The sequence below is a fragment of the Myotis brandtii genome, unplaced genomic scaffold (genome assembly GCF_000412655.1).
Source record: "Myotis brandtii unplaced genomic scaffold, ASM41265v1 scaffold199, whole genome shotgun sequence".
Taxonomy (NCBI): domain Eukaryota; kingdom Metazoa; phylum Chordata; class Mammalia; order Chiroptera; family Vespertilionidae; genus Myotis; species Myotis brandtii.
The window spans coordinates 2,122,322-2,133,444 of record NW_005357414.1 but is presented as its reverse complement, the minus strand read 5'-3'; the positions used below and the strand labels follow the sequence as shown (position 1 = coordinate 2,133,444).

Sequence of the window (11,123 nt, the reverse complement as noted above, 5' to 3'; positions counted from 1 at the left end):
AGAGAGAGATAGAAACATCAATGATGAGAGAGAATCATTGATCGGCTGCCTCCTGCACGTCCCCTACTAGGGATCGAGCCTGCAACCCGGGCATGTGCCCTTGACCAGAATCAAACCCAGGACCCTTGAGTCCACAGGCCAATGCTCCATCCACTGAGCCAAACTGGCTAGGGCAAGGTATTTCACTCTTAAGACCAACAGATAAATATGAAGATTTTATAATGAGTCTTCAGTTTAATAAATGTTTCTAGATAATATGAGAGCAGAATATAAATATATACTTGCCCAAATCAAACTTGGTTTCCAACACAGTACTCTTAATGTTCAATTTTATATACCACAGACAAAGATTCATATTTCTATAGATACATAGATTTTCTTTACTTTCATAAGTTGTAAATGAATACAACTAGGCCAGTGGTCAGCAAACTCATTAGTCAACAAAGCCAAATATCAACAATACGACGATTGAAATTTCTTTTGAGAGCCAAATTTTTTAAACTTAAACTATATAGGTAGGTACATTGTTATTAACTTAATTAGGGTACTCCTAAGGCTTAGGAAGAGCCACACTCAAGGGGCCAAAGAGCCGCATGTGGCTCGCGAGCCGCAGTTTGCCGACCACGGAACTAGGCCCTCACCTTTAACAAAAATTAGAGCATTTGGTTTTTCCTTGAACTGAAAATACTGTTCATGCTCAGTTTAAAATCTTCATTAAAACCAAATTCCACCCAAATAAGATTCCTAATGACATTTTAATGTGTTTCAATTATTCATCATTACTAATAATTACAATTTAACTTGAATTTAACCAGGTGGTATGTATCAACTAGACCTTTTGTGTTATCCATACACACAGTTAAATTCAAGTCAGAACTGAACTGGTTCAACATTGAGAAATTAAAAATTCCTTAGTTATTTACTTTTGGTGACCAGGACTTTTTTAAAAAGATTACATAGTTTGTTCTAGAGACCAGTTATTTTAACTAGAATAGAACACTATATTTACATGGCTCCATGTTGTTCTTTTCTCACCAAGATGTCTTTTTCACTTATTCAGAGTTACCAATCATGAAAGATGTTTACAATACAGTGTCAAGTTAAAGTAACGAAGTTACAAATCACTGTGTACAACACGGGTGGGGAATGTCCAGCCCACAGGTCACATGAAGCCTGCGAAATCATTTGGTCTGGCCTGCCAAGGCATTAGGAGTGAGTTAATTAAATGTTTGACTAAATATAACAGGCTAATTTTTAAGCTGATAATTTTGTATGCCCTACGAATGATGTTATAAATATCTAAATGGCCCTTGGCAGAAAAAAGAGAAAAAAGGTTCCCCACTCCTGGTGTATAGCAAGAACGCACTGTGTAGAATGATACATGTTTGCACATGTGTATATAGGGCATGCAAGTGTCCATGCATGTGTGTACACAATCATGTGTGCCCAAGCATATACTGGGATTAGGTGTTTTTTTTTCTTTATACTTATACTTTCAACATACAAAATTTAAAAATACAAATGGTATTTTAATGAAGGGAGAAAAGTATTTTTTAAAAATATCTGAGTGCTCATTAAGTACAAGGTACTACACCTCTAGCACAGTGTCATTGTAAAATATACAATGAGGAAAGCACATTGCAAGTGTCCTCCAGTGTGTAAAAGTTTGATATTATTAATCTGTATAGTTACTATCAAAACAGTCCTCATAAATTTAGGAATACATTGTAGAATGGTACAGGATAAAAAGTAAAAGAACCCCAAAATGGCTCCTCTGATACTACTCCCTTTTCTGGGCCTCATAGAAATCAGGATTTTAAAAAGATTCCCAGGTGATTCTAATGTGCAGCCAAGGTTGAGAACCACTGCTCTAGAGATTACTGGTGGTATGTATCAAGAGTATTCCATATAACAGCATATTATTATTGAAATCATTCCCCAATCAATGGATATTTAGGTTACTTCCAAGTTTTCACTGTTATGACCTGTTTCACTACAGTAAAAACTTATGTATACATTTATATACATGTGTAGATATTTCCCTAGAATAGGTTCCAACAGAATTGCTGGGTAAAAAAAAAAGATGTACATTTAAAAAATAAGAGGATTTTGGTATTCTTTATCAAAAAGTTTAACAATTTGCACTCTCTTTAACAGTGTATAGCACTGCCCAGTTCTTTCTAAAAGTGAATGTTATAGTTTTTGCCAATGGATTTGGTGAAAATGGTGTTTAAAAAAGGAAACAGCAGCCAAAATGGAGTCACTTTTGCTAAACCCATTACCAAACCAAAACTTAATAACTAACCTAATTGTAGTTTCAGTCTCTCCCAGGAGTGGAAATTCAAACCAATTAGTCTGAAATTTCCTGGTCAATACCAGGATAAAATCTTTGCCATTCCCACCCTGGCCAGTGTGGTTTGGTTGGTTGGGCATTGTCCTGCGCACTGAAAGGTTGCCAGTTCCATTCTGGTCAGGGCACCTGCCTGGATTGTGGGCTCAATTCCAGGTAAAGGTTGTGTGGGAGGCAAACAGTTGATGGTTCACTCTTACATTGATGTTTCTCTCTTCCTCTCCCTTCCTGTCTCTCTTTAAAAAAAATCTTAAAAAGTAATCTTTGCCATTCCCTTCCCAACAACAACAAAAAAAGAATATGACCCGGCCTAAAAATAATCGTTTACTTTATTTTACTAATAACATACCTGCTACATCATTCTTCCTATAAAAATCTTTCATTTTGTGCAACCCCTAGGAACACCTGGCTAGTTGCTAGAAGAGATGTTGCTGATTCATAAATTGCTTAATAAAGCCAAATCAAAGCTTCAAATTTACTGGATTGAATTTTGTTCTTTAACAATGGTTTTAATATCCCTAATTACTACAGTGAATTTTAGTATCCTTTCTTTTTTTATGCATATTTTTTTTTCTGGGAAATGCCTATTTATAACCTCTGCCACTTTTTCAAATGGGTGTTTTTTTTTCTTATTGATTTGTAGGAGCTCTTTATATATCATGGATATAAAGTAGATACCTTTTAATATAATGTTATTTGAAACAGATGATTAGTTAATTGAAAAGGTCAATTAAGATGGATAATCATAAAAATGCATAAGACAAACAATTCATTTTATCTTGATTTCATTTTATCAGTAGTAAATGTACACTCATTCATCAGATTTTTGATATAGGGCCAAGAAGCCAAAGCTTTTTATTTAACTCCAGGCCCACTGAGTTTAAAGAAATGTAAACAGGATTCTTAGACAACATAGAACTTCAAAGAACTCAAAACATATTGGCAAAGCACTGAGTAAAGAACACTTTTAAATATTTATATTTATTTTATATGAATCTTTTATCATCTTACCCTAATTGGACAGTAATAACTTGCTTTCTTCAACTCTTTCAAAAACAATTTGTTTTGTATTTAAAAATGAACCTGCTCTGACTGGTGGTGCTCAGTGGTTAGGATGTCAACCAGAGCACCAAAGGGTCGTGGGTTCGATTCCCAGTCAAGGGCAAGTACCTGGGTTGCAGGTTTGATCCTGGCCAGGTCGAGGCACATAAGGGAGGCAACCAGTCAATGTGACTCTCTCACCTCTCACCTCTCTCTCTCTCTCTCAGGGTGTCAGTGTCCGTCCCTTCTACTCTCTCTAAAAATCAATGGAAAAAATATTGTTGGGTGAGGATTAACAAAAAAGAAATGATCCTAATGTAACTATCACCCAGCTTCAAAAAATATCCATATGTGCTGTATTTTATTTCTTTTATATCTCTACACACTCCGCAACCCACCACCCCTCATATCATTTGAAGCAAATCCCAGATATCACATCATTTCATCTGTAAACTTTCAGTAAGAACTTCAATTCCCTCCCTCATATTTTATCACATTACAAAATATGAAAATAAATGACAAAAACAGCCAGCATATATAAATTCAGTGATAAAAGCATCGGTTCGACTGATGGGTACACAAGCACACTGGTATACTGGAGATCAGCTTACTAATAGCAAGTGTTCACTGTACAGTTTAATTTACAAAGAAAATGAAAAGCATCATTTAATGTGGTGAGTCAGTTAAGTGAAAGTCAATTAAATATTCTACTGCTTATGTAGAAGCTATTTTCCTCAGTCTGTCATCTGCCTTTTTAACTTTGTTTTGGTTGTCTTATGCTTTCCAGACGCTTTAAAAATATATGCTTATATTTTTAAATACATTCTTAATTTATTTTTAGTGTACGATGTGAGATGGAAATCAATTTCTTTCCAAATGTGTATCAAATTTCCTAACTCGATTTCCATTTTCAACATCACATATATAGGTCATTTAAAAGAACTAAAGTGTTGCCCTGGCCAAGTGGCTCAGTTGGTTGGAGCACTGTCCCATACACCAAAAGGTTGCAGGTTCCCTCCCTGATTGGGGTGCAATCTATCGATGTCTCTCTCTCTCTCTCTCCCTCCCTCACTTCCTCTCTCTCTAAAATCAATAAAAACATCCTCAGATGAGGATTTAAAAAATAAGAAGTAAAGGGTCAACTTCTAATTTACAAAAGAATGTTATTTTTTAAACAATAAACCAACAGTCTAAGCACAGCTTGATAGGCTCAAACTACTATGTATTTTTTAATCACATAGCAGTTCTGGGAGCAGGAATAACAGCAGTGCCATTCCTGGCTTTCTCATTACCACACTGGCAACAACAAAATCACCAAAGGACATCAGGACCACATAGGCCTCTTTCTGAATCTCACTAATTGCCATACCTGTGAATTTACATTCACAATAAAATAGCCCACACTTGAAAACAAAATCAACCCTCTTCATCCATTCCTTAATGCTGCTCTTGGACAACAAACAGTGTCTTGTGGACTTAGTAAAGAAAATGAATACACTCTTCCCAACCACAATTTCCCATGGAAACCTAACTAAAAGGTACTAAAAGTCGAGGTAAATTTTGTTAACTTTCCTTTATAACATAAAGACTCAATGAATTTCAAGGTTGTTTTGTCCCTAGGCAAACTTTTTCTGTAAGGATCAGGGATTAAATAGGCTTTTAGGGCCATAGTTCTCTGTTTCAACTTTGAGACTGTAATTTAAAATTTTGAATGCAGAGACAATACAGAAATGAAATGATGTGGCTGTGTTACATCAGAAGTTATACTTTGGATTTTTCATTGTTCTTGTTTCGTGTGTGTGTGTGTGTGTGTGTGTGTGTGTGTGTGTGTGTTGTTTTGTTTTTGTTTTTACAAAGACAGGTGGTGAGCAAGATTTGGCTATTGGCAGGATTTGGCTAGTCCTTGCATTATACCAATGGTTGATCTTTTTGAAATAGCAATCCACTACCTTAGCTGTACACTTATTTGAGCAAATATGGTGACATGAAGGGACAAGTAATCATTTCATTACCACCTTACAGAAACAAATACTTTCAAAGTTAATCACTAACCTTTTCCTGTAACTTCTCATATGAGCACATACATTTTCAAAATATAAAATTGCAAGTCCCCTTCAAGCTAATATTTTAAAAAATAATTAAAATGAACATTGAGTAGCTACTACAAAAGGAAAACATACAGTCTAGACATACAAATTCAACAGTCTTTCATTCATTATTATGATAATGAGTATAAAAAGTCTACTAAGTACATGGTAATGATTCGCAACTTCACTACTCAAAATGCAGAATAAATATCCAAAGTACATTTAAATGAGAACACAACTTTCTTCCCTTTGGGTTATTTACCAAAAACCTTGATTTAAAAAAAAAAAACACCCACACAGTTTTGCCAAAATATGTTTAATTTAGAAAGTGAAACCAAAATTCCCTTGGCACATCCTGTGCTTATTTAATTTAAAAATACTAATTTTAACATTTCACTTGACAGCCTTCTAAGGCAGAAATTATATTGTTAAGACATAAAAGGATACAGCTATTTTAATATAGCATGTGTGAGTATGGATTCACATTCTACACAATCAAGACCACTTGTTCACAGGATATATTTGAACTTCAGGATTGTGAAATTAAAAATGTTCAGACTGCTTAGAAAATTATTGGGTGTTAGAGAGAACAGCACGGAATACATTAAATAACAAAAGTATACAGCACCCCTTGACCCCAAAGGCTGATAGATAAAAGGAAAAATTGATAAACTGGGACTCACCAAAATTAAATACTTTTGTACTATGAAAATCCCTGTGAAGATGATGAAAAGGCAAGCTATAGATGGGGGGAATATGCAAACCAGGTATCCAACAGAGGACTAGTATTTAGAATATATAAAGAACTCGTAGAACTCAACAGTATAAAAAGAATATGCAACTGGAAAATTGACAAAAGACATGATCATACAGTTCACTAAAGAGAATTCAGAGATGAGCACATGAAAAGATATTCAACATCATTAGCCATAAGGGAAATGCAAATTAAAACTATGACAAGATATCACTATACACCTATCAGAATGGCTAAAATATGAAATAGTAATACCACCCAATGCTGGCAAGAATAAGGAGTATTGATATGTTGCTGGTGGGAATGTAAAATAGTAAGCCATTCTGGCAAACAGTTTGGCAGTTCTACATCAAACTAAACATGCAACTAACATACAAGCAGCAATTGTGCTCTTAGGCATCTATCCCAAAGAAATGAAAATTTATGTTTACATAAAAAGTACTACATGACTGTTCACAGGAGCTTTATTCATAACAGGTTAAAAAAAACACAGGAAATAGCCAGATGTCCTTCAAAGGGTGAATGTTTAAACAAACTAGTACATCCACACCATGGACTACGACTCAACAATGAAAAGGAACTATCAATACAAGACACATTCCCTGCAGGAATCTCCAGGGAATTATGCTAAGTGAAAAAAAAAGAGCCAATCTCAAAAAGTTACATACTGTACAATGCTATTTATATAGCATTCTTGAAATGGCAAAAGTATAGGCATGTAAAACAAATTAGTGGTTGCCAGGGTCATGGAGGGAGAGAGAGAGAGATGGCTATGGCTACAAAATGGTGATGAAACAGTTCTGTATCTTAACTGTGGTGGTAGTTACTACATAAATTTAACCATGTGATAACACTGCATAGAGCTAAATACACACGAAATGTGTGTATGTAAAACTGATGAACTCTGAATCAGATGGATGGAATGTATCTATTTCAATTTCCTTTGTTGTAATATTGTACCACAGTGATGCAAGATGTTACCATTGGAGTAAATTAGATAAAGTGTATCATTTCTTAACAAGTGCTTAAGTATCTACATCTCAAAATAAAGTTAAAAGAGAAAGAAAAGAGTAAAACAAGCCAGTGAGTGCTAGGAGTGGGGAAAAAGAGCTTTTATTTTTGCTAAAGTCTCAGCAATTAAAAGTTAAGGAAGAAAGAAAAAAAGGAATGCCAAGAAGAGAGTCTAAAGGCTGCAATTAATACTATCACCCACCTCTTCCTACCCTGTAGAGCTTCAGTATCCTCAGGACTTTATGTCTGTGATTTGACTGTTATTGTTGTTCATAAAAATAAACTGTCTATACATATATCTCTACATAATCCCCACCTCTATCACTATCATCCCAGATTAAACTCATAGGGTAGGGCTTGTCTTAACCATCATATCCTGGAGACTGGCACAAAAATAAGTGACAGATGAAGGAACAAGGTAAATTAAGTGAACAAATAAATGAATGAATGAGATGCCTGCATATTCTTTTAAAGTTCTTAGTCAATTACAGTTACAAGGCAGTATTTATACATTTCCTTACAAATTTCTAAAAGCCATGAACATTAAAAAAACAAACTGTGGTATGGACCTGGCCCAGTAGCTCAGTGGTTGGAATGTTGTCCCGTACACCAAAAAGGTTTCAGGGCTGATTCCTGGGCACATACCTAGGTTTGGGGTTTGATCACTGGTTAGGACACTATGAGAGGCAACTGATTCTCTCTCTCTCCTCTTTTCTCTCTCTTCTCTCACTCTTCTCTCCCTCTCTCTCTCTCTCTCTCTCTCTCTCTCTCTCTCTCTCCATATCGTCGGATGAGGGTTATAGAAAATAAGTGTGTTATGCACACTGCGCACATTTTACTTACAAAAAGAAATGAGCAATACCTGACTTTTTGTAAAATGCTTCCCAATTTAGAGATCTCCACATATAGCGTAATCATTTGCTAAGAATGGATTAAGAATTATGTATATATAAATTAGAACTAGTATATGCAGATCTTTGAGAAAAACATTCTAAACAACTGGTATAACTAAGTATATATGGCACAACCTTGATGCAAATGGCATCAGATAGACATATATATGTGTTCATATATATAGTATATGAACAAAGAATGCAAATTGGGGGACTTATGGATCACTCTGTCAACCATCAAGATGCTTTTACAAATACAAAAACTAAGAGAGGTAAAGTAACTTGCTCAAGGTTATACAATTTGCTGGGGTCCAACCCCAGCAGGTCCAGGGGTCCCCAAAGGTGTGGATGGAGTCGGCGAAGAAGGAATGACACGAGACAGCCTTCAGTTGATCAGCAGCCTAGTCAGGACCTCTAGCCAGGATCTCCAGCCAAAGTTCTGGTCGGAGTTCTGGTTAGGAACTGATCAGGATCTGATGTTTATTGTCTTGTTACATCTATATTTATACCAGCCGATTTTAATCCTGTCAATTTCTATTACAAAGGTTAGGGCGTTTCTTATCTCCATTCCAGGGAGTAAAGATTATGTAGCTTAACTACCCGCCTGGCACTTAATTAAGGGGTTGTATCCCCTCCCTAACCTCGGGGAAAAATCCCCACCTGGGGAAACAACCTTTCTCGGAGAGGTGACCTTGGTTAAAACACATGGCGCTAAGGAGAGCAAACATATTAAGAACAGTATGCTATATATGCCAGGTCCCTTGAAACATATGCTGTGCAGACATTTCTTCTCTGCAGCGACTGTGTCAAGCAGCAAGGGTGGACCGGCTCCCGGCAACAATTAGCTAGAACTGGAACTGAATCTGAGCCTCTCCAACATCTCAATTCATTTCTCACTAAATATGGCAAGACTCTCCTTTCCCCTCCCATTCCACTCCTACTCAAAACAATTAAAGAAAAAAAGGAAAGACTCATGGACCTAGACAACAGTATGGTGATTGGCAGAGGGAAAGGGGGGTGGGGGAGGTAGAAGAGGATATAGGGGGGATAAATAGTGATAGAAGGAGACTTGACTTGGGGTGGTAAATGCGCATTACAATATACAGATGATGTGCTACAGAATTGTACACCTGAAACCTAAATAATTTAATTAACCAATGTCACCCCAATAAATTCAATTACAAAAACAGAAACAAATCTTAATATAAATCATTTTTTATTATTTTTAGAGAGAGATGGGAAGTGAGGGGAGAGAGGGAGAGAAAGAGAGAGGAAGAGAGAGACATTCATTTGTTGTTCCACTTATATATGAATTTGGGATCAAGCCCGAAACCATGGTGTGTCAGGGCGGCGATGCTCTAACCAACTGAGCTACCAGGCCAGGGCTAAATTACTTATTTTTTAAATAGGGTTTTTAAAAGGATGGGGGTAAACTGAATTTACTCAAGCTTTTCAGTGTTTCATTACACTGTCTGTGAACTTTTGGTTGTCAAATTACTCTCACATCAGAACAATAAGGTACTTTATTCTATGGTGCAAGTACTATACTAACAGTTTAATGTTTCATCCTTCACTTAAATGGCTGAGAGGGTGTTAATTCTTACATATCTTGCACTTTACCAGCTTCAATGGAAAATATGAGCTATTTTACAATTCAAGGAAGAGGCTTTCACTATTAAAATCTTGACTGATATGCTCATGGACATTACTGTAATTGAATCTCCACTTGCATGCAGCCTTAGGTATCAGAAACAGTTAAGCCCTGGCCCAGTAACACAGTTGGTTAGAGCGTGGTCTGATCCACTACGGTTGAAAGTTTGATCTTGATCAGGGCACATACAAGAAACAACCAATGAATGCATCTATAGGTGAAACAACAAATCGATGTTTCTCTAAAATCAGCAAATAAAAACTTAAAAAACTAATTTTAGAGGCAAAGTACAAGAAAAACTAAAGTGACTAGCAACTACTGGGAAATGGTTGATTAAACCATAAAGCAGACTGCTTACTTTTTCAAAGGGATTCATTTAAATGCCATTTTGTCCTTGTTCTGCATCTCACAGCAGTGATGATTGATTTTTTTTTTAAGGTCAAAGATCGAATAGAGCAAATTCATTACGAGAGGGTGGAAAAAAAATGCCTTTGAAGGAGGATATGCTGGAGTGAAGAGGAGAAATGACGTCTTATTTAAAATATGTAACCCCTTGATGGGGGTTAGGCAATGAATCATATTCTCCTCGATTTTTCTATGTGCTATAGACATCCGCCACAATTCTTTCTGTTGGGCACTGGAATGAGAGGATGAGGAAGTGAATAAAGCTAATACTAAATATATAGCACCCACTGAGGACAAGAATATAGAAAGAACGGGGGAAAAATAAGAGCATGCTTCTGCTAAAATCCAGCTGTTTTCTACCATATGTAACAATACGGAAGCTAAGAGGATAGTGAAAACCAGGGCATCCCTCACATTAGAAGGGCGGATGCTTCTAAGGTAAGAGACCCGCTTACCCTCGGCTATATAGAGCGAGCCAGAGGGGACAAAATGGAGTTGAGGTCTAGGGACGCCCTAAAGGTCGTTGGGAAGCCTGGCAAGCTCTTGGTGTGCCCCTTTGGCAAAGGGCATGGCAAAGGATAGTACCCCGATCAGGAAGATGCCTGTCTCTCTCCGGGAATGGTGAGCGGCAGAAGAGGCAGCCCAGGGTCTCGAGGACCCCAGACTTCAGTAAAGGGGAAGATGTAGAAATCTCGGGGATCGCTCCGGCCCCGGGGGAGGCGGGCGGATAGTCGCTGGGGTTCAAAAAGAAATGGAGCCGATTTCGGGAACGGGAATAGGAACGTTCGCTCGACCGCCTCTGGGCTCAGATGTCGGACGGTGGCGCCGGGCCGAAGCCTCACCAGCGGGGGGTTACTCACCGGACGCGTTACCCACGGCGATCTCGGCGATCTCGCAGCCGGCAGGCGCCAGGCCCTCTGGGAGCTGGCGG

The 11,123-nt window shown here is 37.3% G+C and overlaps 1 protein-coding gene across 6 annotated transcripts in view; it reads right to left on the bottom strand.

The window, feature by feature from the left end:
* The window catches only part of ACSL4 (acyl-CoA synthetase long-chain family member 4), an 84,278-nt gene extending 73,155 nt beyond the window's left edge, over positions 1-11,123 (bottom strand). For all 6 annotated transcript variants that reach the window (XM_005865207.2, XM_005865209.2, XM_014538826.1 and 3 more), the window contains exon 1: positions 11,053-11,123. The gene's annotated coding sequence lies outside the window, so the exon portion shown is untranslated. The remainder of the gene's footprint in view (positions 1-11,052) is intronic.